This window comes from Amphiura filiformis, unplaced genomic scaffold, assembly GCF_039555335.1.
Source record: "Amphiura filiformis unplaced genomic scaffold, Afil_fr2py scaffold_23, whole genome shotgun sequence".
Classification (NCBI taxonomy): domain Eukaryota; kingdom Metazoa; phylum Echinodermata; class Ophiuroidea; order Amphilepidida; family Amphiuridae; genus Amphiura; species Amphiura filiformis.
The window spans coordinates 1,790,341-1,816,174 of record NW_027305487.1 but is presented as its reverse complement, the minus strand read 5'-3'; the positions used below and the strand labels follow the sequence as shown (position 1 = coordinate 1,816,174).

At 36.2% G+C, this 25,834-nt stretch overlaps 1 long non-coding RNA gene across 1 annotated transcript; it reads left to right on the top strand.

The window, feature by feature from the left end:
- The first annotated feature begins 1,342 nt into the window (after positions 1-1,342).
- LOC140143571 (uncharacterized) lies at positions 1,343-4,035 on the top strand. Its single transcript, XR_011857766.1, has 3 exons — positions 1,343-1,609; positions 2,872-3,007; positions 3,528-4,035. It is a non-coding gene; the product is annotated as an uncharacterized lncRNA (long non-coding RNA).
- The last annotated feature ends 21,799 nt before the right edge of the window (positions 4,036-25,834 follow it).

The following is a 25,834-nucleotide window of genomic DNA, read 5'->3' as shown; positions in this document are numbered from 1 at the left end:
TATTGGACACCATTTGTTAGGTCAGCAACACTTGCATATTCAAAGGTAGTTATCATAATCAAGATTTACAATTTGAACATTCATTGACTGTTTGTGAATAAAGGCGATACCGCCATGTTCACTAATTTCTCGCGGAAAATTCAAGAATTTCGACATTATGTGGGGAATGTAAAAGTATACGATTTTTATAATAGGGGGCAACAACCCCTTTCGTAGTCCATGTCATACAATGTTACCCCAGGTATCGCTGCAGATGGGTAAATAAAGTTCAAAGTTCAGGCATTTCCATAAAAGTATTTCTACAGATTTCGCAACTTGATTATTATTAACCCTATAGTAGTTAATTCATTTTAGTATACCTTTAAATATACGAGTCCAATTTTAATATTTAATGATTGCGTTTCTGGCTAGGAGGGAGGAGGTCAGCCGAGAAACGAAACTAGATTAGTTTATATCATCAGTTAATTGATAGATTGGTCATTTATCAATGAACTAATAAATAATGTAATAATTATATTTATATAGAATGTCAATCAGTTAATAAGAAATATTAACAAATAATAGTCTGATCAATCATTCAATCGATCGATCGCTCGGTTGATGATTAATCATGTTGTGATAGACCGCTTCAATGACCAATTAAGTGCGAATTGAAACAAAATATTTGGTTAACTGATTTAAATTATATGATTGAGCTGTACTGTTTATGATTAGTAAGTGATCAAGTGATCAATCGGTACATGTTTTATTTTATTTTATTTCAGACATATTTAAAGAGGGTAGCCAAGATCAGTGATCCAGCACTGCTTTACACAAGGGCCCTCTGTTATTGATGATGATGATTGATTACACTACAAGATTCCTGGCGACGGTGTACCTCTGCTGCACTGGTACTTTGTAGGTACTACTGCTGCTACTACCGAGTACCCCATCCCGTGGTAGCCGACGTTGGTACTACACCAAAGTACCAGCGTCGGCCACCATACTGTAGATACTCCCGTAGTTGAGTACCTATGTCGGTACTCCACCATGCGTCACCTCCGAGTCAACTGCGGTGTACCGAGTAGGTGACTTATAGGCACACCATAGTGTGGGTACTTCTAATAGTCCTTCCATGGAAGTACCTGCACAGTAGCCGCACCTACTGTGTACCCATGTGTCACCTACTGTGTACCTCATGTGTCACCTACTGTGTACCCCATGTGTGAAGTAGCAATGAAGGTACTCTTGTCGTGTTTTTGCATTCCTAATCGAATCGCCCAGCGATCACCGTGATGCGCGTACTCACTCATATTTGGCCGTGACGACGAGTTACGAAGAAACATCATCATTTTCTCAGTTTTAAACCAAAAAAGTCAAAATTTCCTGATGTTTATGTCTTCAAATGTTGTGCATGTAAAGATTTGCTGACTTAGATCATATTGGGCACACAGTAACTCTTGAATTGTAAAAGATTTTGGAAAGAAAGGTTCGCCAAATCACCGTAGATAACACACGCAATTTTCCTATTGGACTGTACGTGATGTGGGTTGCATACTCCGTGATTTTCCGTTGGTGTTTTTGGCATTTTTCGTCACAGTATAACCACTTCAGTTGTCTCGAATGTTCGGTAAGTAACTGAAGCCGATAACTTAAGTAAGCTTTATTCTCAATTCATCACCAGTTTGATATTAAAAAACGTGCTAATTAATATTATTTATAATACCATGAATACGTGGTGGTGCTTTGTTACTGTTAAACTGTATGTTGACAGATGTAAAATGCACATTATTGCCAGGCTAGCCTAGCCTATAAACATGATAAAAAAACTTTAAAAGCATACTCATACTGTCACTGTGATTCGAGTCATCCCCGGGGAGTATTCTCTGTTCAGTGACAGTTTAAATGTGTATTAGGCGTAATTAAATATCTGGACATGCTAGACTAAATTAAATAATGAAAAAAATGAGTGAGAGGCCTATCTATGCCGGATTTGTCGCCCTAAAAAAGGGGACACGCCTGTGTTAATTAACATTAGCATGTGTTCCTCACGGACCAACCTGGGTAAACAAACAAACAAACAGGCCGGAGTGCCCATCTCTCTTTCAAGGACAAGGTGATTGGGGCAGACTCCTTCCTTCATGTAATGTTGCTGGGGGGGAGGGTCAAAGTTTTAGGCCACTGTACGTGTGCCACCTTGTCCGTGCCCCTCACTACAGTGCCACCGTGGCCTAGCAGGGCGTATTAAAGACAATGCGAGACACAAATGATATATGTGTGCGGATTGGACATATACGATGCAAGCATAAGAAATTGTGCAACAAAATGAATATGATCGGGGCAAACTGAGAGGCCGTTATTAAATCTACTAAAACTTCAGTTCAGAATATAAATAAACACGTCATAGTCTGGCAAACAGGTGATACAGTATAAACATAGCCTACGATCTGTGCCTAACTTAGGCTAGGACTAGTCTAAAAGGGTCACCTTTTTGTATGATTTCTAGGCTATTACAGCAATTTTGGTTCACAATAGGCCTGTCAGTGACAATCAATGTATATGTGTGTGTAGTCTGGATCAAAGAAGATACACCTTGTGGCTTGCACAGATTAGGCTTCGAATAGGAAGTTGAGGCCGGGCTTACTATTTTAGTCAAATGACATGTCATTAAAAGATTGAAGGGTAAAAAACACTGAGGCCTAGGCTAATTGATAAATAATAGGGCGGGCTATTATATAAGGCTTAGGCCTATCTTAAATTTTTAAAGACTATTCAGGTCACGGGTCAGGTCAGTATTAAATTCTGAAAAGTTAGGCCTACTATCGGCTTGGCTAATAAAATAACAACATACCGGTACAAATCATGTTTCTTGTACTTTCCTCATTCAATTAGGTCGGTGCCTTGAAGTGAACTGTTGCAGCAACTTAGCCACATGATAGTTGTGAGGAGAATGTGTCGATGCAACTAACGTCTACGTCTACAGAGTTTAGTCCAGAACGAACAGATTGTGTTCCATATAAAAGACCTGGTATGTGTAAGTTTTTGATTTTAAGGCACATGCTAATATTTTGATTTCATGATGTGGTAGTGGTACAATCATAATTTCACTATTAAAAAGACAATGATCCCTGCCATGTGACAAGGCACTAAACGATAATGTTCCACGTGACATGCCGAAATGACTTTTCCACTACTTTTGATGTGTGTATGTAGGGTCGCCATAAAACTAAATTTGTATTTACAATAAAACTCAAAATCTCTTGAATGTCCCTTTAATAATAATAAACAAACAAGTGCCCTTGGAATGCACAATTTACTAAAAGATGATTATGATCTCATGTGACTATGAAAACGATCTTTCCTGAAAATCTTTAGAATCATAAAACTCAGAATCTCTGAATGTCCCATTAATGAAATAGTAATACAAATACTGAATCAAACAAACATCTTTAAACAGTCTTTGTGCACTTTCCATTTTAGACTTGTTTTAGTTTTTAGTATTAAAATGTCTTGTCTAAACTTGTCTTTAATTATGTTCCTTTTTTCAGATGAAAATTTGCACATTGCACAGGAAGGAACTGGCCTAGATACAGCAACAAGCTAAAGACCAGAGAATAGGATGGATGATCGTCCCTACATGAAATATCTTCATTTGGCAATTGGATATTGTACCACAGTGAAACTGACCTATAGGGCACAGTTGCACAATATCAAGACATCAAGAACCCAACCCATCAGCTTTAATATCATACCTCAAAGAATAAGAAAAACTTTGGTGACAACAATGCATCTTGGTCAGAAAAGAATTAAAGGTTAAACAGGCGTCAAATTTCATATCTTGTTAAAAACCACACCAAAGTATTCCTCTGATCATAATGAATCTGAAAAAAGTATTGTTTGATCTATAAAAGCACTATGTTCTCTATTTTAATATAAACAAAAATTTCAAGGGTCACATTTTTGGCTCCATGGGGATAAAATTTCAAACACTCTTTAAGATTTTCCTAAACAGTTACTCTAATTGTATGGTTTTTGATACCAATTCAAATAATGAATAGTTTGCACCATCTAAGATGTTTCTGTACATGATGACATGATGAATACTTTGTAGGGCTTTTAACTTTTTTCTGAGTAAGGTGTATTTTTTCTACCAAAGTTTTTCTGATCCCTTAATCAACGACAAATATCGCACAATGTTTGAAATTCATGCATCATTTATCTACAAATGTTGGAGGGAAAACCATGACTGATAAAAAATTTAATTTAATGAAAAGAGTCATTCAAAAATAAAGATGAATATTCAGACCAGGGGTCTTACTTAAATGGTGGTGTTCCTCAAGGCAATGTCATTGGTCCTGATTCATTCCACTGATGCCTCGGATAAGTATGTGGTTGATTTGACTGTTGGTGAGAACAGAGCCTATGATGGCACCAGCACAATACAAGCCCCAGTCTATGATGTTATGTACACTTTGACTGATAAAAACAAATGGAGGCTGTCAAGTGTTGTTCAAGTCGTAGTTTCCAATCTATAGGCTTTGATTTGTTTGGGCTCCCCATATTAGCATTTATCTGACATTCCCATTTGAGAATAATTTCTTATTATCTTGTTTTATCTTTATATGTTAAAATGTTTGTACATATTTCTAGTGTGCAATTAAACATGTTTTTCAGTATTGCAATTAGTGTAAAAATCATGTAGGCTAATTCAGCCACTCGGCTGCAATATGAACCAATACATAATATTGAAATTATTATACTTAGTTCTCTGGGTTGATGAGATGTACACATTTTAATCTTTACCCAGAGCAGCCAGTGCACAGAGCAGCGGCGCACATCGTTGAAAAAAACCCACCTATAGCAAACAACTATAATCTGTATACCTTCCTCGAGTCAGTAATAATATTTAGGTATTGCTTTTATTGTATCTCTAAAGGTAATGATGAGAAGTATACAAAAGTATAAATTTTCAGAAAGGAAATGATGCAAGGAATCCAACTAGCATAACAGCTTCCTGAAAAAATTAATAGTTTTTGAGAAATTCTCAAAATTTTATTTCACTTTACTGACTCGAGGAAGGTATATGGACTATAGTACATCTGGTCGAGTTGAACCGGCAACCTTCGTAATACTAGCATGATGCCTAACCAACTGAGCCACAGAGGCATGTTGCAGAATGGTTAGAGCGTCATTATAGTATTATGAAGGTCGCCGGTTCGAACCAGGCCAAATGCACTATTTTTTCAACGTTTATGTGTGCTGCCTGCTCTGAGTAAGGCTAAGGGCCTGTGCAATAATCATGAGCCCTGGGGAGCAAGAATTTTAGTTGGGAAGCTAAAAAGGCGCAAGTAATTTTTGGCAGAAAGGGTCCCGGACAAACGATTTTAGTTTAGACACACATTCATGAGGAACGCACTAAAAAGGCTTAGGAAAACAGTACGCGGTACGGAAACGTTATAAAAGATTTCTTTTGAAACTTTTGCACTATTGATGCGATCAAGCAAAGTCAGTCGGAAGTCTGCAACATTAAATTTTCAGTTTTGTATACGATAGTAAAAAGCATTCTATACAAAGCTGAATTTTGCAGAACACCCCATTGAAATTGAACATGCAGTTCCAAAGATATGACCAATTTAAGAGTTTCCAAAACAATAGGAAACAAAAGGAAATAGTTGCTTTGTTTGGCTATATCTCAAAATCAATATTGCCGACTTCCGACTGATTTTGCTTGATCGCATCACAAATGGTTTCGCCTGTCATGGTCGGTAGGCATCATCAGAATGATGTTTGTTGATCCTTCTGATGTTGTCTACAACCATGATAGGCAAAACGGTCAATAATGAGTAAATGTTTTGGTTTTGTTCAAAAGAAATCTTTTATGTTTAACAACAAATCTGATGAATCTACTTAGTGACGTACGGAAATATTTTTCTGTTCACCGCGCTTGCATTATGTATCTAGACCATAAAATTTTAAGGTTTGCAAATCGGGATTCCCAAAATTTGGCATACATGCGGCGGGGGGGGGGGCAAATATATTTTGGCTGGTCAATGGAAGGGGGGAGCAATTTTTGGCACGCCCATTTTACCTCCGGGGGCTCAATTACATGACAAAATGAGCCAAAATGGAAATTTCTGGTCATTTTAATATTTAATTCATGTGTATATCCTTTGTTCGTAATACTGTGGGGCTGGAGAATCTGGCACTTACCCGTCAAAATAATGACTGACCCCTTTATAGGCGATGATAAAAACCCCATGTTCTACGGGCGGAAGGCCGTTGCAAACATATTCTAAAAATATTCAGCCAAAATGAGTAAAATTTAGCCCCAAAACGGCTGATTTTACATGCTTTTAGCCAAATTAAAAAAAAATTCTCCAAAACGCAAATTCTGGGTCGGTCGCCCGGGCCCGTAGAACAGGTTCTTTTTTCGTTGTCGTACGGAAGATTGAACAAAAAAATCAACATCCAGGAAAACTTATAAGGACCCCTCTCCCACTGACTGTCGGTCTGTATAGTAGGCATAGACCCCATTAGGCCTACACCAAATTAATGAGTATAGAGGCCGAGATGCCACTTTTCAGGTTTTAGCCAGGTTTTTGTGAGTCCAAATTCCGCTTTTTATTTATTTTCAGCCCGTTTTGGGGCTTTGTGGCCTGCATTCACATGCTTTTTCAGGTTTTTCTCACCAGTTTCGGTTTTTTGAGTGAAACTGAGTGGCATCTCTGTAGAGGTCAAAGATAAACAAATATTCCGGTGGAGTATAATTCTGGCCCGGTTTTTAATACTCGAACAATTGTGAGAATATTTTCAATGTTACACTAGCCACAAATCAAGGTGAAACTTTGTGTTTACTTGGCCAATTTGCAGTTTTTACAATATTTTAAAGCCCCCAAATCAATGTGTTTGTTTATACTAGGCTAAAAAGGAAAAAAAATAAGATTCACAGCAATTCTAGTGATACGAATATACCCGGCGGAGTGCAAATTTACAAAGGGCCCATATTGAAAAATGATCCATCCCCATCAGTCATCCAAAATGATGTTTGCCATATTGAACTGTCTTTCTGGTAACAAACCAGTAAATATACACCCAGAGACACCTAAAGACACTTGCAAGAGTGTTACAAGTCCGTCACGTCATAGGCCGTCAAAAAAACATTTTGAAGGCCTATGGGCGTCGTGAGAATTCTAAATTTTAGAAAGTGAAATTGCATCTTTATTTGTAAACTTGACGTCGAATGTTCTATTTAGTATTTGTTGAGTGGTTGTTTCTTTTGCCTCTGCCGATATAGCTGTATTCCGTGTTTTGGATTGAAAAAAGATTTTTTTTAAATTTCTGACCCTGACACGAATTCCGTGTGAACCTTCGCAAGCCAAGGGTGCAGAATAAAAAATTTGACGCTTCCATTTTTGGAAGGTATTCGATCCTTGATTTTGTTGCGGTCGGATGTTATATCAAGCACAAATATATTAAACACAAAATTTTAAATGATTTTACCACCAAACCTCAGTATTTAAAAAAGTCTCAAATCGCGGCGATATTGCATTGTGATTTGAGTGACGAACTTGCAATTCTAAGTTAGTCCACCCCGAGGCCGGGACGCATATTTTTTTCCAACCATAGTCGTGGGCCGTAATACGCTAAACCCTAAACCTAACACTTAAACCGAACCGTGCGCCCTAACCAACCCTAACCCTTTCCTATGTGTTCTGGGTTGATAATATTTTGCATCCCGTTATGGTTGCAGAAAAAAAATAAAGCGTCCGGGACATTCTCCTCCGGCCCATGTCTTGAAATCAAATGTAAACACAATCATGAAGCAATTCCTGGAGAGGGCAATCCCTCATTTGCATGTGACGCTTTCTTATTTAAATTAGCCATTGTGTTATTGTTTAATATTCATATGTTATGGGGAGCACTTTACACCACCAGGTTGGGCAAGTCATGAATAATTTAGCGTTGTGAAGCCAAATAAACTTATTATTTCCCAGGCTTGAAAAAAATTACAGGCAGAGGTGGAATCGATCTCGGTACCTCCCGGTTAAAAAGCACAGTGCAAGACAACTAAGCCAGCTAAATATCTGTTGTGAGACGTCTAACATTAAATCAGTAATAAAAGAAGTAGATTCTTATTTTGGGCTCAAATTGTAGAATAGGGAAATATTTGTCTCTGCTCTAAAGAAAATAAAATTGAGATCTTTAAACAAAATGTTACGGCTCTATAGAAAAAAAAAAGATTGATATCAAAATAACTTTAAAATCATTTCACGAGGCGGCATTGTCACAGACGAACACTGTATATGCTAAAAACTAGATCTTTACCACTAGGCGACGTCGTAGCACAGTGCAGTCAGCTACCTGCACAACCGATTCTTTTGTTCTGCAAGGCTCACTCAGTCATTTAATGAGGCAATACAAACGATCGAAATTGGTGTTGAAATGAGCACAATTTTGAGTTACACCTTTTCAGTGTAAACATTTTTTCTCAGCCAAATGAAAAGCAATAATTTTCATTTTTTCAGTAAATGGCTGGAAAAACTATAATGCTTGATACTGATTTTTTTTAAAATCCTGGTGTTAAACTTAGGCCTGAAATTCAGTCATTTAGTGTAAGATATTCGATTTTTATAGGCTTCAGCTCGGCCCGCGAGCTTTTTCTTGGATCAACCTTTTAGCTTTTCAAAGTAATATAGTTCGCTCATGAAGGATTTTCCCCAACTTTCTAAAGCACATCACCGTGAGCTATATATCATAGTTTTGTCAGAATTTCCGTTTTGATTTCACCATCTTTCACTGTCGGCTGAAAAAATTTCTAAATCAACACGTGAAATCTAAAGGCTAGTACTAGCATTGTGGATCGATATCCCTGGGTTTAATAGGAATACCGGCATGGCTATAGTGTTGCCAGAACTTCAATATACAGGGTGTCCCAAAAAAAAGAGGCCCCACTTTGCGCCCTCTTTTTCTCCTATTTCTGAAAAGTTGATCAAATATATTTTGGTATGTAAAGAAACCTTCAATCGTTAGCTTTAATACACCAAAACAATTATTTCAATCGGCTCATAACTTTTGAAGATATGTCCTTTTAAAGAAATGTATCCGTTTTTCACTCTGTCCACGGAAGAGGTTTGGCTACTTCAAAGATTGAAAAGTGCATATACCATGCATGAATATAAAACATTCCTCGATGATAACTTTATAAAATAACAACTTTATTTAAGGAATGGGCTTTACCGGTGGGCTTATGGGTTATGGATTTTGTTAAGTGTCATTAATTTGGGCGAAATTGATGTGGGATGGGACTTCTTTTGCTATACTTGCAATTACTTATGTTTTTCTCGTTTCTTGCTTTCTTTTTATTGACAACATAAGTCATTTCTCTTTTTTGGAATAAAAGGTAGCCCTGAAAAGGGCTGTTTAGTTTGTCTTTGATTCTTTTGAAGTGAGTTTACTGTGCTGCTCTGCCCTCTACCTGGTTGCCTCCGTGACGAATACAGGTTTCAGCCCTAGTTCTCATTGCATTAATTGCGTTGCGTACTATCTTTAAGGCCTTGTGCGCCGGATACTTGCGAATGCAGCAGTAATACGGGGTTGCTAAGATGTTTGAAGGTAGCCGGTGATCCTCGCTTATAGTGAATGCTTTCCCAAGTCTAATGCTATTATCTATCCATGTCATTTACCGTGTGTTTCGTTTAAATCTTTGATGTTGCCAAACCTCATCCGTGGACAGAGTGAAAAACGGGTACATTCCTTAAAGAGGGCATATCTTCAAAAATTGTGAGCCGATTGAAAGAATTGTTTTGGTTTATTAAAGCTAACGATTTAGGGTTTCTTTACATACCAAAATATATTTGATCAACGTTTCAAAAATAGGAGAAAGAGAGGGCGCAATGTGGGGCCTCTTTTTTTTTGGGACACCCTGTAGCAAAGAAATTCCCAGACCTATAGCGCTCCTACTGATCATGTTTAACCAGAACACCCAATTGGGGATTTAATCGCTGGTCGGGCAATTTGCTTTCAATGAAAAATTGACCTGGATAACAACAAAGGAAATATCGACTATTTCAGCTGGTTGCTCTCGAGATAAAAGTACTCACCATTGCCTACTTTTACTTAGTTTGACATTTTCGGACCATGAATGGAAAAAGGGTAAAACAAAAACGGAAATTCTGACATATAGACCCACACGATGTGCTTTACAGAGGTGGGAAATATCTTTCTTTAGCAAACTATGTTAGTTTGAGACGCTAAAACATGAATTCCGTAAAAAGCTCGCAGGCGAATTCAAGGCCTAAAAAATCAAAAATATCACACTAAAAGACACAATTTGATGCTTAATTTTAACACCAGGATTTAAAAAAAAATGTATATTCAAGCACCAAGTTTTTAACTGACATTACTGAAGAAAAAAAAAAAATATTGCTTTATATTTGACCGAGAAAATTAATAAAAAAGAAAAAAGGTGTATCTCTGAATTGTGCTGATTTTTACATGTATCGATCGACTTTTAGCGCGACTAAGCATTTCTAAAGAATTGGTTGTCCAGGCGGCAGACTGAGTGGTAGAGCATCAGACTGGTGATGCAAAGATTGTTGGTTCGAGTCCTCCTGTCAGCAATGTTTGTTTTTGTGAATGCAATGCTACGATACCATTTGCTCAAATTTTTCTTATTTATTTATTTCTTTTATTTATTTATTTATTTATTTATTTATTTATTTATTTATTTATTTATTTATTTATTTATTTATTTGTTTATTTGTTTATTTATGTAAATAATTATGCATGTATTTATTTTGTTTAATCACTCACTCACACCCTTTAGAAAAAAGGGCTCTTGGTCGATCAGTTCATTTATTCATTGTTTGATGGTTTGATATGATATGTCTATTGATCGAAATTGAATATCATATAATTTATTCATATTCATTGTCTGTGAATTGATTGATTAATTAACTGATTGATTGATTTGTTGAGCCGGTGCAAGTGAGTGCGTGAAATGTTACAGGTGAGTTACTTGAACAAGCCTTAATAATTATAATAAATAAATAAATAAATAAATAAATAAATAAATAAATAAATAAATAAATAAATAAATAAATAAATAAATAAATAAATCGCTTTCCCCCTCTCAGCCTGCCAAAAATATTGTGACCACCCCCCTGTTGGACATTCAAATTATTGGGATCCCAAATAATGATTAAATACATCAGATTTGTAGATGTAGGCCTACAGTAAAAAAAGGTGTTTTTTAAAACTAAACCGATATTTTACTCATTATTGACCATGGTAGGCGAAACCGTCAATAGTGATTAAAGAATTGTTGTTCAAAATAAAATTTCCATATCATAAGCGTTTCCGGACCTTTACTATTATCCTCCCCCTCCACTCACGTATACATAAGGTTTTCCACGAAAAATCCTTAGACATGTGTCTCCCTTTTAGATTGTCCGTGCTATGTGTGAAAAACATGCCGGAAAACATGTTGCTTTTACTATTTTCAAGCTAAAATCCTTAGATATGGGTCCTTACTTTCCTGACAATCCTTAGATATGGGTAGGGGGCCTACCTATTTTCAGTAAAATCGTGACCCTTAGAAATGGTTATGGGTTCGGAAGCTCGGGCCGCACATCGTCGAAAAATAATCCAAGTACCCGCCCCCCTGGTTATCCTAAGCCTTTTAAATCGTTTTAAGGCCAAAATCGCACCCCTCTCACCCCAATTTTACCCTCCCCAGGACTCATAATTATTCACAGCCCCTGATAATCTCCTAAATTATTCATGAATTGTTTTTTTCGATGGGCCTAAACTCCTGTAATATGCATGCACATGTTGAATACAGCAAGCTACATTCAAATTATACATGCACGATGCAAGTGCTATTCCAGAAACGCTGCACATCAGTGACATCACTTAATTAATATTACTACCGGTAGTGAATAGCAAGCTTCGAAGGTTGAAAGTGCGCCCGCTTTACTACCTGAGAGCAATCCGGTAGTGGCGTTTCAATTTATTACGTGTTGGGAAATCCACAAGATCAAATAGAACGGTGAGTGATGATTATTTACTTGTTTTAAAAACAAACTTCTTAGGCCAGTAATAAACTACGTTCACGGCCGACAACTATAGTTTGAATGATATTTATTATCACACGAGGAAATAAAAACAAACGAATATGGCGCCTCACGTGCTTCAGGTCAGGTCAGTGGTCAAAGGGTTTTTTATCGCTAAATCGCTGGCTGAATATCGTATCAAATTCAAGTGATACACTACCGTCGTATTATTGACACCAATTCCTAATTTCGACATTACTATTGCGAAAGGTTATTCCATTATCAAATTAGTAGACTTTCTGTAAAAAACAAATCACTGGTGCCTGATGGGAAATACTAGTGCGCCATCACCGGATTGCTCCCTGCTCTGCTAGCTGGCGCACTTTCAAGCTTGCTACTCGCATTGAACAGGCAGAGTTCGCAAAACTAATGGCGTCGTTATTTGCCAACCCTAAAAGGGATCGAAATTAATTATTCATAACCGATCGATAACTGGCCTCATTTTCTAACTAGCAAACCAGCGGGATTTGTCATAGGTTTGCGTTGATAATAGAACAACCGTGAAGTTAGTGTCACCCCCTTGACACAATGTCAGAGCGCACATGGATGTCAAAGGTCAAGCTTATGTGCGGGGTTTCTGTGCCCTTGAATCTTCTTCAGTGTTCTTTTTCAGCTCCAATGTTATATTTAAAATGTTGTTAAAACCCATTCACTGATTGAAAAATAAAAATAAATCTATCTATTTTTATAACTGTAATAATTCTGTACATTATAATAAGTTTTTCTATATAAACTAATGTGTATTAAATACGAAATTCAAAAGCAATAAATTATTAAATATCACGCTACTGATAAATATCCGAGTTTGAACTCTTTATTATCATAGTGAAAGACTAAGTTCCATATATCCACATATAAAAAGGAATTTTACTTCTACGATGAGGTTAAAAGGTTGCCCGAACTCATGGGTGACGTCATTGTTTACGGCTGGAGTACCGACGTCGGTACTCAGCTGTGGAGTACCTGGCAGGTGAGTACCAGTGTCGGTACTCGGAGTACCTTCAAAGTACCTACGCCACGAGGTATTCGCGAGTTGCAGCCGGCTTGCTGGGCCACAAAGGTCTGGTGGCCGACGTGGGTACTCGAGAGTAGCAGCACTGCTACTCTCATGAGAATCCCGTAGTGTAATGTTTGCTTGATAAATTGCTTTATATTTTATTGGTGGTATTTTCAGTTTGATAAAATTTCAATATTTTCAACTTGATTATCCTTTTAACCAAACATATTAACATGTTTGAAGTTGATACTCGACCTGTCCACCGGAGCAAAAATAAATGAAAAATGAGGAAAAGGGTGAAAATTATAAAATAAGAAGAGAACAAGCATAAAAATGACAGAGAAGAAGAGGGGAAAATAGGAAAAGAAACAAGAAGGAGTAAAACTTAAAAGGGGAACTTAGATGGGGCCTTTAATTTTTGATGAAGCCTCATATTGTTACAGTGTCCATTTTGGGGTCACAATTGACCCCAAGGGCCAATGTGATACAAGCAATAGCATTGGCATATGTACACTTCTTGTAGGTCACTTTTGGGTAAAACGTTAACTAAGTGGCACCCTTCGTTTTCGTGCAATCCCAGAAAGTTTTATACAAAGGATTATACAAAGATTTAGAAAATATATGGTTTGCCCTTACCACCAGTTTGTAGTTATTAGTGAAGGTCAGCTAACATTTGAGCTGTACGCGGGTCAAAACAGACCATTTCCTCCGATTTTGATGACATTTGTCTCAATATTTTGTCTTGAAATAGCAATCCCAGAAAATAATAGTTTGCACATTCCTGGGACATTTTGTTATGTACGAAACACCCTAAAAAAAGGTCACAGCAAACAGGACTGCAGATCGGTATTTATCCGTTTCACTCTGTTACCTGGTAACGAAACATCTTAGGCATTGCAAACTATTCCTTATTGAAGTTTTTAATGTTCACTGTATTGAGAACATAGACGATGGATAACAGGGGGCAAGTTGATGTTAAACAACCCGAAGACAGATGAGTCGGCATGGGTCACCTCATGCTTTGCAAGGAATAACCCCGATGTTAACATCAATATCGATAATAGTAGGACCCTAATCACTTACCCTTAAATGATGTCGCGACCTTGGTGTATAATACTTGACATCAAGGTCTTAACATGAGTGCTATTCTCAATACTGTGCACAGAAACGGTTCTTATGCTATCCATAACTTAATAAACTGAGACGCTACTTGGATGCAGAGAACTCAAAAGAAACTTATATACTCGTTTGTCACATCATAGCAATAGTCCAGAAATTGAACAGTATCTTTTACGGACTCCTCCCGGGGGACTCCTGCATGTACAAGGAACTTAATATACATGTATTTCAATGAATCAAACACCACTGCTGTCACTGAAAGTAAAAGGTCGATTACAACACATGTAATGTTTCAACTATATGGTTGCCGATCCAACAGAGGGTGACTTTCAAACTCATGATCTTAGTAAACACGGACCTGAACGGCAAAGCCCGGTTACATTTCGAACCTCAAAGCCATAATCAACCAACTCGGACTCACAATACTTACTCCAGTAATTTGGCGCAAAATCTAATACTTTACAACCAGCTTCCTCGTAATATGCAAATTTCACACACAACACCGCATCCCCGGACCGCATCATGTCGCTTTTCAAAACACACATATTTATGAAGCCTTAAGGGGGGTATGAACGTTTGGACAGTATTTATTTTGGGACATTAGAGCACATCAGACATATCGAATTGCATTCTGAATACGAAGAATGTCCTTCTGATATCAAATAATTTTGATTTTTGAAATTCGCAATTCAATACACATTTTATGGCAAATCATTAAAATTGATATTTTGATATTTAACAGTACTTGAAGTAAACTTTATAAATCTGATGATTTATACTTAAAGTGTATGTAAGTGGGATGAAATGCCGACGATCAATTGAAAATTTTGACCTTTCGTATTGAAGATATGGATTTTTTTTTCCCAAAACACAAAAAAAAAATTAGGTCTTTTTGGGAAAAAAATCCATATCTTCAATATGAAAGGTCAAAAATTTCAATTGACCGTCAACTTTTCCTCCCTGCTACATACACTTTAAGAATATATCATTAGATTTATATAATTTACTTCGAGGACTGTTATATATCAAAAATTTGAAAAATATCAAATTTTTATAATTTGTCATAAAATTTGTATTATATTGTGATTTTCAAAAATGAAAATTATTTGATATCAGAAAGACATGCTCCGTATTCAGAATGCAATTCGATAGGTCTGAGGTGCTCTCATGTCCCACAAAAAATACTGTCGAAACGCAATAAACGCTCATTTTAGATCCCTTAAATGGGGTCAAATCCTTTTCACAAGGCCATTTTACCGTTTCCGTGTCCTGGACATTTTCCCAACGGAATTTTAAACTATGTTTCAGCTGGTAGTGATTGTATAATTACCTACTAATATATTTGTTATTTATTTTACCTTGTCTGAAAAGCAGTTGCATAATAGAGCCTACTAGGTTTTAGCTTGTGTTTATTTGATAATTATGTTAAAGGATTTTTTTCTATGGAGCGAGGAATGGCCACATGTTCTATACTCCAACCAATAATTATACTCATCATCCTGTAAGCCAACTAAGCACATATATTCACAAAGACCTTCCACTTCCATGGCTATTTTACTCCTTCATTATTACGCGAACGTTTGAATGAAAATTATTCGTTTCTGCAAATATGAACATTTTAAAAATGCCCCCGCCCTATTTTATGAGACAACATGCGGTACCTATAATTGTACGTCTCATTTTACTTAACCCCTGGCCCTATAGGCCTATACAGTGTGGGCCAAAAACAACTTTACCCAATTTCAGAGGGTGGTTGCTCGAATTGTAGAAGAGCTATTCATAATATTGTTACATATTCTAAATATATATATTTCTAAAAGTATGTGATGAAGAAATGAAAGCAAAAGAAGCTAAATTAACAAAATGGTGCTAGTTTTACGTCCGAGGGTCAAAAATCACTTTGTCCACACGTAATTCAATGGTATGTGTCCGATTGCTGGGAGTACGGCATATACATACATGTATGCGTTAGGCATAGGCCTATATGTAATTGGTAAACACGTTTGGCTTGTCTTTGAAAAGTGATGATTATTTTACATGCATGAAAGAAAGAATTAAGAAATACAATCGATTTTAACCCCCATTTACTTGTCATGTACTGGAACTTCACTCCTGTCATTGACCAACAATTAGCGTAAAAATGTATTACAAAGGTTTTATCTGGACTATCTGGCACAATTTTTGAATTTTAAATAGGCCTTCGTGCATTTGGTGACTGTGTGACTTATTTCTAAATAGGTTTGTTTGCAAGGTGTCAAGATAAGGCAATTCACAACCCAGGAGATGACTTTTATGGCAGAGGTATACTTAATTAAGAACAGAAAGCTTTTTGGTAGTGCAGCGTCAATTTCGGATTCGTTTCCCGAACGTAAGATCCCACCGAAACCTACCATAACTCTACATACGAACAACTTTCACAACCTCGGAAGTGTGATGAATAGATGCAAAGCACGGAGCGGACGTCCAAGAACTGGTCGTTCAGCTGCAAATATTGCAGCGGTTCAAAGGGAACTTGCAGCTAACCCCAGAGTCAGTTGTCGACGCAACAATTTGCCGAACATACCACGAACGCAATAAGTTCAATAACTTCAAACTTTCTTGCATATAGATAACATTTCGTAATGACAAAAAAAATCAGGTATGAGGTTACAATAATTGCTTTGCGCATATTTGAAGAGAATTGTGTTTTTCTTTGCAGCGTGAAAGCTACATATCATGACGAAATATCATAGCGTGACATTTAAATTGTTCATGTTTGATTTATTTGATTGTGTTATATAAAATTGCTGAACAAATTTGTGCGTATACTGTGGTTCTCATTCTTTATCGAACTCGCTATTGCAAGTGATGATACGCGACAGCTAGTAAGCCTTCGCGTGGACAAAGTTAATTTTGACTCTTTGATTTAAAACTAGCGTTACGTTTTTAATTTAATACATTTTTGGATAGTTTTTTCACCAAATACTCTAAAGAAGATGTTCTTTACGAATATGTGAAAACAATTTGCAGCAGACTTTTCAATTTTGAGATATGAACCTTTTAAATTGGGTAAAGTTGTTTTTGGCCCACACTGTATTAACCAAACGCAAAATGATGCGGTGATTAAGGCCAATTACAATAATGATTCTTAGTTTCCTGTTTCCCGCCCGCGTCCAAAGTAGAGAATTGCAAAATATTTAATTATTTTATTTATATTTTGGATTTTCTCTTTAAAAATAACTTTTAATGACTACCATTTGCTACTTTCTGACTTTGATCATATCATCTATAATGATGAATAAACATAGCACCTAATTGTACCATTACTTATGTATAAAATCAAACATAGTAGTAAAATAATTAAATGCATGCTCCTTGTCAAAATAAAGAAAATAAAAGATAATTAATAATTAATAATTAAAAGTCGCCTCATCCCTGGTTTTCAACCATGAAACAGGAAACTAAGAATTAATTGTGAAGGGCCTAATGGTTCGTGATTAAAGTTTAACCTATTAGTAAAATTACTTCAATTAATATGTTAGCTGTAAATTAAGGACAGCAAATTTCAAAACCAATTTATCATCATTCCTCTTGCTTAAACTATAATAAAAATGTAGGGAATGTAGTACTTTAATTGCAATCTAAATAAGATATTCGTACTCGTAGGCTACTACATGAATGTAACGCTGACATGCACATATAGTTTGAACTTTATAGAAGGCCTATGATCATCATAATTAAAAACAAAAGCAAAATGGGAAAAGGTTGGATAGGAGCTGATAGGCTTACTATCAAGAAAACTGATTTCCATCTTCTATTCTTGATCAATCTAACGATAATAACGTGATTATGTCCGAATCATAGAGAAGTCTGTGGTTCGAATACGTTTTCAAATGTTGCCCAAGTAATTCATAAAACAAAATTCAACAGATTGTAACTAGGGAAATTCTATATCAATATTTTACTAATCATTAGCAACCGTCGAGTCTACTAGATTCCCCTAACCATATATTTTGTGTTAATTGTGGTAACAGTAGAAAAAGAGACACGACAAAGTGCATGGTTCTGTTACATTCACTAAACTATCTATACTGATAATAGATGTGCTTTTCGAATATTTCATACAAAGCAAAACACTTCGGTAACTGCATTTTTTTTTAAATATATATGTTTTTTATTTTACCTTGTCTGATAAGCAGTTGCATAATAGATTTTAGCTTGTGTTTATTTGATAATTGTGCTATATTGGAAGTTTCATCTAAGGAGCGAGAGATGGGCAAATGTTCTTTTCTCAAAATAATAGTTATACCCACCATCCTGCAAGCCAACTAAGCACACCCATTCACAACCCACCTTTTACTTCCGTGGCCCTTTTATTTACTCGTTCGTTTTTACGTGATCAGTGAAATGAAATATATTCGTTTCTGTATATGAACATTTTGAAAAATGCTGTGCCCCCTCTTATATATTTTATGAGACTGCATACGGTACCTATTGCACGTCTCAATACTTAACTTTTCTAAGTGATATTCTACTTAGGCCAAAGAAGAAAAAAGGATTGTTTTGGAAATTCCAGAAAAAGGTTGGGTTTTTTTTCAACATTTTTGACATCCTGAAAAGTTTTTTTTACAATTTCTACACACTTAGCTTCTAAAACTGTTTTAAAAACATGAATGAAGTGGTATACAGTACAGAAATAGCCCAATTCACAACAATTTGGGCTATTTATTAAGTTAATTAAAGACATCCGGTCATGTTTTGGCTATGACCTTTGAAAAAAAAAAAAAAGAAAAAAAAAGAAAAAAAAAAGACCGACCGACTGACCGACCGACCCAATTCTGACAAAGTTTTGGAGGATAAGCAAACAATCTTTTTTTTTTGGCTAATAGACCTATATTAATCAGACGCAAAATAATGCAGTGATTAATGATTCATGATTCATGATTATAATGTGAACTTATTAGTAAAATTGTTCGATTCATATATTAGTTGAAAATAAAAGAAAACAAATTACAAAACCAATTTATCATCTTTATTCTTGCTTAAGCTGTAATAAAAAGCAGTATTTGAATTGTAATCTAAATAAGACATTCGTACTCGTACTACACGAATGTAAGGCTGACATGCACATATAGTTTGAACTTTATAGAAGGCTTATGATCATCATAATTAAAAACAAAAACAAAATAGGAAAGTTTGGATAGGAGCTGATTAGCTTACTATCACACTAATTTCTGCCTTCTATACTTGATCGATCTAACGGTAGTAATTAATGCATGGTTATGTCCGAATCACATAGAAATAGAGAAGTATGTGGTTCCAACACGTTTTCAAATGTTGTCCAAGTAATTCATAAAACAAAATTCTACAGATTGTAAGTAAGGAAATTCTATATCAATATTTTGCTAAACATAATTCTACTAGATTCCCCTAACCATATATTTTGTTAATTGTTAATTGTGGTAACATCTATACTGATAATAGATGTGCTTTTCGAATATTTCAGACAAAGCAAAACACTTCGGTAACTGCATTTTTTAAATAAATATTAAATTACCGTTACACATAAACATAATTAAAATGTTATTCCTTACCCAAGGGTCGTCATCATGGACGTTAACATCCGCCCCTTTCTCAATACACCTCCTGACGTCGTCTTCATTTCCTTTTTTTACAGCTGTAAGCAAATCCCTGTCCTCCTGCCTCATCCTTACATACGGCGATCAACAAGCACATACACAACTATAGAAAAATACACAGAAAATATTCAATAGAATTATAAATGTATCATAATCAAAAACTCCATTTTAATTTTTTGTTGGGTAAATGTTTTATGAGTATAGGCTAGGATGCGTTTCTTCCTATGGGTTATAATTTAATATACCGGTGTAGTCATACCATGCACACGGTGCAGGCTCCACATCCAGTACCATATACGGGCACCTTTAAAAGTTTGGATGATATGATTTTAAAAATATTTTGATGCAGCAGGTGATTACATCCAATTACTTTTAATTTTAGGTTGTATTTAAGATCTCTATATTAAAATAAATTTTGGATTTATAAAGCGCCTTTCTCCAGATCTTAGAGGACTCAAAGCACTGTAATTTCGCTGCAATGGTGAATCATCACAATCAGATCGCATCAACTAGGCCAGTTGCTGCCGAACGGCGCACATCTATCCGCATTTAGATTGTAACATCCACCAATTATATGAGCAGCTCCCCAAATTCCATTGGGCGAAGGAAGTTTTTGATAACCAAACAACTAATCACCGATTTTTGCGATAGAGGAGGAAACCGGAGATCCCGGAGAAAACCTGTGAGAGCGAGCATGGAATCGGGATAAACCAAGTGCACATGAGTCCTTGGGCCGCGCCGGGGCTTGAACCCGGGACCTCAGTGGTGCAAGGCGAGGGAACTACCGCTGCGCCAACACGCTCCCCCATTATATTATTATTTTTTATTCCAAGAACTACTATACCACTATGATAAAGTCTTTTTTAAAGAGACCAGTGGAATGCTAGACATATGTGCAATCCTATCAAGTATTTACAAAAAATCCAAACATGTATTTACATGTGAAAATATCAAAGAAACAATTTGGTAAAATCTTGGGAAAAAACTATCATAGAGGTATTTTAATTGTATCCAAAAGTTGTAGAAGCATTAGGAACGCAGTGAAACAGTCAATTTAAGAAAGAAATTAACTTAAATTAATCGAAAATGGTAAAAAACTAAAAAGTTGATTTAAATCAGTGATTTAAAAAAAATCATTTGATTTAAATCATAATTTAAATCGTCATTTAAATCGTGCCAACCGTGATATTCGCCTTCGAAGTGTTACGTGTAATTCGATTATCACTAAGTCAACTGGATCACTCTTTTGAGTTCTACACCGCGATCGAAATGATCGAAACACAAAAAACAAAATCTATGGCATGTACTACCCAGCAAACACATACACACAAAAAAGTTTTAAATAAGATTTATTTTGGGTTTTGGTTTCGTTAGAAACGTTTTAATAACATTGAATGTCGGGTAATATAAAGGTCATGAAAACGTTTTAAAACGTTTTCGACATTCGCAAAAGGTTATAAAAGGTTGTCAGAAAACGTTAAAATGTTGGGTTATGTACAGGGTATATAGAGGGTATAAAATGTTTTCATAACATTAAAAAATATTAATTTGATGACCTACTGCAAATATTTTAACATAATGTTATTTAACTGTTGACAAAATATTTGTTAAATAATGTTTGCAAAAAAATAGTTTACAATAATATTTTGAAAACATTTTAAAAATATTTTAACCATATTGTGGGTCAATTTATTTTTAATAGATGCACAATCTAATCATGCACATGATGACAACCCATTGAATCCAATGTGACCTCCAGAAGTAAAGTTACAAGCATTTTATTAGACGAAGGTTGTGGATAAAACACAATATATTGATGGGATTAAAAGAACTTACACTAAAGGAATTAAAGAAAAATGAAATAAAAGAACTGAAAAATAAAATAACAGTTGGTCATAAGCAAGATTAGACCTACCAATTGCATTGTGTACCGACCACTGATCTGGTAGAATTCAGTCTAAACTATTATTAACATCATTATAATTGTTTCTTTTTATGAATAAGATATTAAGGTATATATTTCAGCCAAAAACAAAACAAAAATAAAGTTCTTAATTAACTGCTTATTTAGTACTTTTTCAGTGCTTATTTAGTACTCGTTAAGAAATTAAAATTTCTTAACGAGGCACTCATATTGGCCTGTAATGCGTAACAACCGAGCTCATGTAGCCTCACTTATTTTTAATTTTCTAAGAGAATTTGAAGATAATTCCTAACAAATTGAGTATCATATAAAAGCTAAGATTCTCAGCAATATCCCCGAGGCAAAGATTAAGTTGTGTAAGGATCTATTTTTTGTGAATGAAGTTTTTGATATTGAGTAATGTTATGTAATGGTTTCCTAAGAAATTCATTCATTCATTCATATTTATTTGGCAAAAAGCGACATAAAATTGTACAATGAAACAAATGCCGAATTGCCAGGATGACCCATAAAGTCTAGCTTCCTGTGTAGACTTAATTCCAATGGGGTCCCACAAAAAGAACAAAAAGATGCCTGGGAGCGTGTGAAACATAAGATAAAACAAAGGCGAGGACCTAAAGGAGTAAGCTACACAAATTCAGCAGACTCATGGGTCATAGCAACTCTAGCCAGGTATTTTTTCATAGCATGTTTATAAGTACATTTGTCCAGAATGGATTTGATATGCGAAGGTAGGTTATTCCAATCAAGAGTTGCATGGTAGAAAAAAGATTTTTGGTATTTGAACCAACTCTTGGGACATGGAAATTCCAAGAGCTTGACCTAGTGGCATGAGAATGAATATCAGAAATTTTGGAAAAAAACTGGGTAAGATAAGAAGGGCCCTGTGAATGGAAAATATTGTACATGTGGTTGAGTCTCAGCTGCCTAGCCCTGTTTTGGATATCTAGAAGTTTAACTAAGTCAAGTTCAACCTGACCAACCTGATCTCTGGGAGCTAGGTTCAAAATAAAACGAATCATCTTGTTTTGAATAACTTGAAGTTTGTGCTGATAAATTTTGGACAAACCAGTATACCATGAGGTGCAACAATAATCAAGATGACACTGCAGTAATGCAGAGCAGAGATTTTTGCGAAGCTTTTGGTTGAAAAATTGAGTGTCTGTATAAAAATTTGAGCCGGCCAGTAGCTTTCTTAATGAGAGAATCGACCATAACTTCTCCAGAGAGATGTTGGTCAAGTGACACCCAAGATATTTGATGCAGGGAGCTGGTTGAATGGTATGATCATTGTATGAAATGTGAAAGTTGGATGCTTTTTTAAGTTTTCTACGTGAGCCAAATAAAATCAGTTCGGTTTTACCAACATGCAAGGATAATTTGTTGTTGATGAGCCAGTTGTTACAGGATTTTAAATCTAAGCTAAGATCACGGGCAATCACATCCGGGTTTGTGTCTGAAGATATAATAACACTATCGTCGGCATACAGTAGCAGCTTGTTTTTCACCGACATAGCCATGTCGTTGCTATAGCAAAGATAAAGCAGCGGACCAAGCAGGCTCCTCTGTGGAACTCCACAGGAGAGCTGCATAAGATTAGATTTAATGCCGTCAACACTGACAAGTTGCTGCCTGTTAGAAAGATATGATTTAAACCAATCGGATTTGATGCCCATGGCCTCAAGCTTGTAACAAAGAATGTTGTGATTGACGCTGTCAAAAGCTTTTTGCACGTCCAAAAGAAACATGCCAACATAATTACCCTTGTCAAGTTGAGACCTAATGTAATCTGTTAAAAAGATCAGACAAGTTTCTGTAGAGTAGCCAGGGCGGAAGCCTGATTGAAACTGGTAAATTAAGTTTTTAGAGCTTAAATATTGCTCCAATTGAACATAGATACACTTTTCTAAAACTTTTGAAACTGTACTCAATAAACTGACAGGCCTGTAGTTACCAACTTCCAAACGGCTGTTCTTTTTGAAAAGTGGGATAACCTTGGCAAGTTTTAGATCCTGGGGAACAGTACTGGATTCAATGGAGAGGTTCACTATGTGAGTAATTAGAGGAGAAAGTTGTTTTGCACCATCTCTCAAAAATCTAGGTGCAATATCATCCAGGCCAACAGCTTTGTGAATGTCAAGGCTGGATAGCTCATCAAAAATATAATCTTCATCAACACACCTAAGATCAAACTCAGAGCTGGACACATCATTACTCAAGTAAAACCTCTCAAAAGAATCAGACCCCACCCCAAAATCCTTACTCACTTGCGGTAATTTGTTTGTCAAAACATCAGCCACAGTAGTGAAGAAACTGTTAACATGATTACAGACAGAAAGGGTATCTGATTGTAATTCCCCATCAACATTTAAAACAATTTTCCCTTTGGATTTAGATTTAGAACTATAGCCCAGATTTTTTAGGTGCATCCAAAGTTTTTTGGGTTCTCCCATATTTTCCTCAAGTTTACTTTTAAAGTAGTTTGCCTTTGCCTTCTTAATTTCTCTCTGAATGGAATTTCGGAGAAATGCTAAGTCGGTGAAAGTAACTTCATGGTTGCCTTTCTTGATAAGTTGACTGGTTTTGTCCCTCATCCTAATTTGTTCAAGAATACCGGAAGTCATCCATGGCTCTGTACGTTGTTTAATGCGAACCGTCTTTCTTGGGGCAACATTGTCAATAATGCCAGTCAGAATTGATCTAAAATTAGACCAGGCTGTGTTGACACAGTTACTGGTAAGGACAGAGGACCAGTCAGCATTATCAAGAAGGCTAGTGTACACATCGACATTGTAGTTTTTCATGGACCTTAGATTTACAGTGTTATGACAAGAGAAAACATTCTTCACACCTTTTCTTGAGCAAAAAATCAAAAAGTGATCGCTTAAACCAATGGGTATTACCCCACTTTGACAAACTTTTGTGGTGTCGCTACAAAGAATGTGGTCGATTAAGGTTGATGATAGCGACCCTGACCGTGTGCGGCCAACTCTGGTAACCTCCTTGATAAGTTGGTTAAAGCCAGTAGATTTGCAGGTGTGAAGGTATTTTTTTGTCTTAGGATTAGGTATAGCCGGATCAAGGAGATTGAAATTGGTATCTCCCAAGATGTATGTTTCTTGGGTAACACATAACGAGAGAACATGATCAAAGAGTTCAACAAAATCTGTCTGATCGGGTGGTCTGTAGATACAACCTATTAAAATAGGTTTTGTTTTAGGTAGTAAGATATCTATCCAGACCCCTTCCAGACCATCAACCTCAAGGTCATCACGTGTGTTAAAAGCAATATCAGACCTCACATATATGCAACCCCCCCCCCTCCCTCACGGTTACGATCTTTGCGAACAGGTATATATCCGTCAATGTTAATTTCCGAGTCTGTAAATGTTTCATCCAACCAAGTTTCTGAAAATGACATTATAGCGATATTAGTTTGTTGTGTTATTATCTTAATTTCTGAAATAAATTTCGGAAATAATGATCTAGTGTTCAAATGAATGAAGTTCAATCCTTTGCGGTTTAGGCAGCTAAAGTCAACTTCAGCGATAGGTGGGAGATCTAAAGCACATGTCATATCCTCAAATGTCTCTGGTTCAAATTCACACTCGTCATCACCACAGTTATAAAAAGGTAAGCTCTGAATCGAACAGAAGACACATATATAAGAGAAGGTGGACTGTTCTTGAACTAGTCGATTGTAATCTTGATCAGACATTGTACCAGTGCAGCGACTGTGGGTCCAGTTAATACATAAATCGCAGCTGATGGCTTTGCTACGTGCAGTAATGCCTTTGCCACAAACAGTGCATGGGGTTTTAGATTTATACACAGGTTTTCTGGCAAGTTTACCAAGGGCCGAGGGCTCTGGGCCAGGGTTGGGGCAAATGTCTCCTGATTTGAGAATCTCCTCTTGAAAGGTTGCAGATGTGTTATAATAGAGAACTCTGGATTTCAGAAAATGACTATGTTTCCATACAGTTCGACCATAGAAATCACAAGAACTAGCAGTAGATTCCAATGCAGTAACATGGTGTTCGCTCATGCATAAGCCTATCAAGGCCAACACAAGCAGTACTTTGGT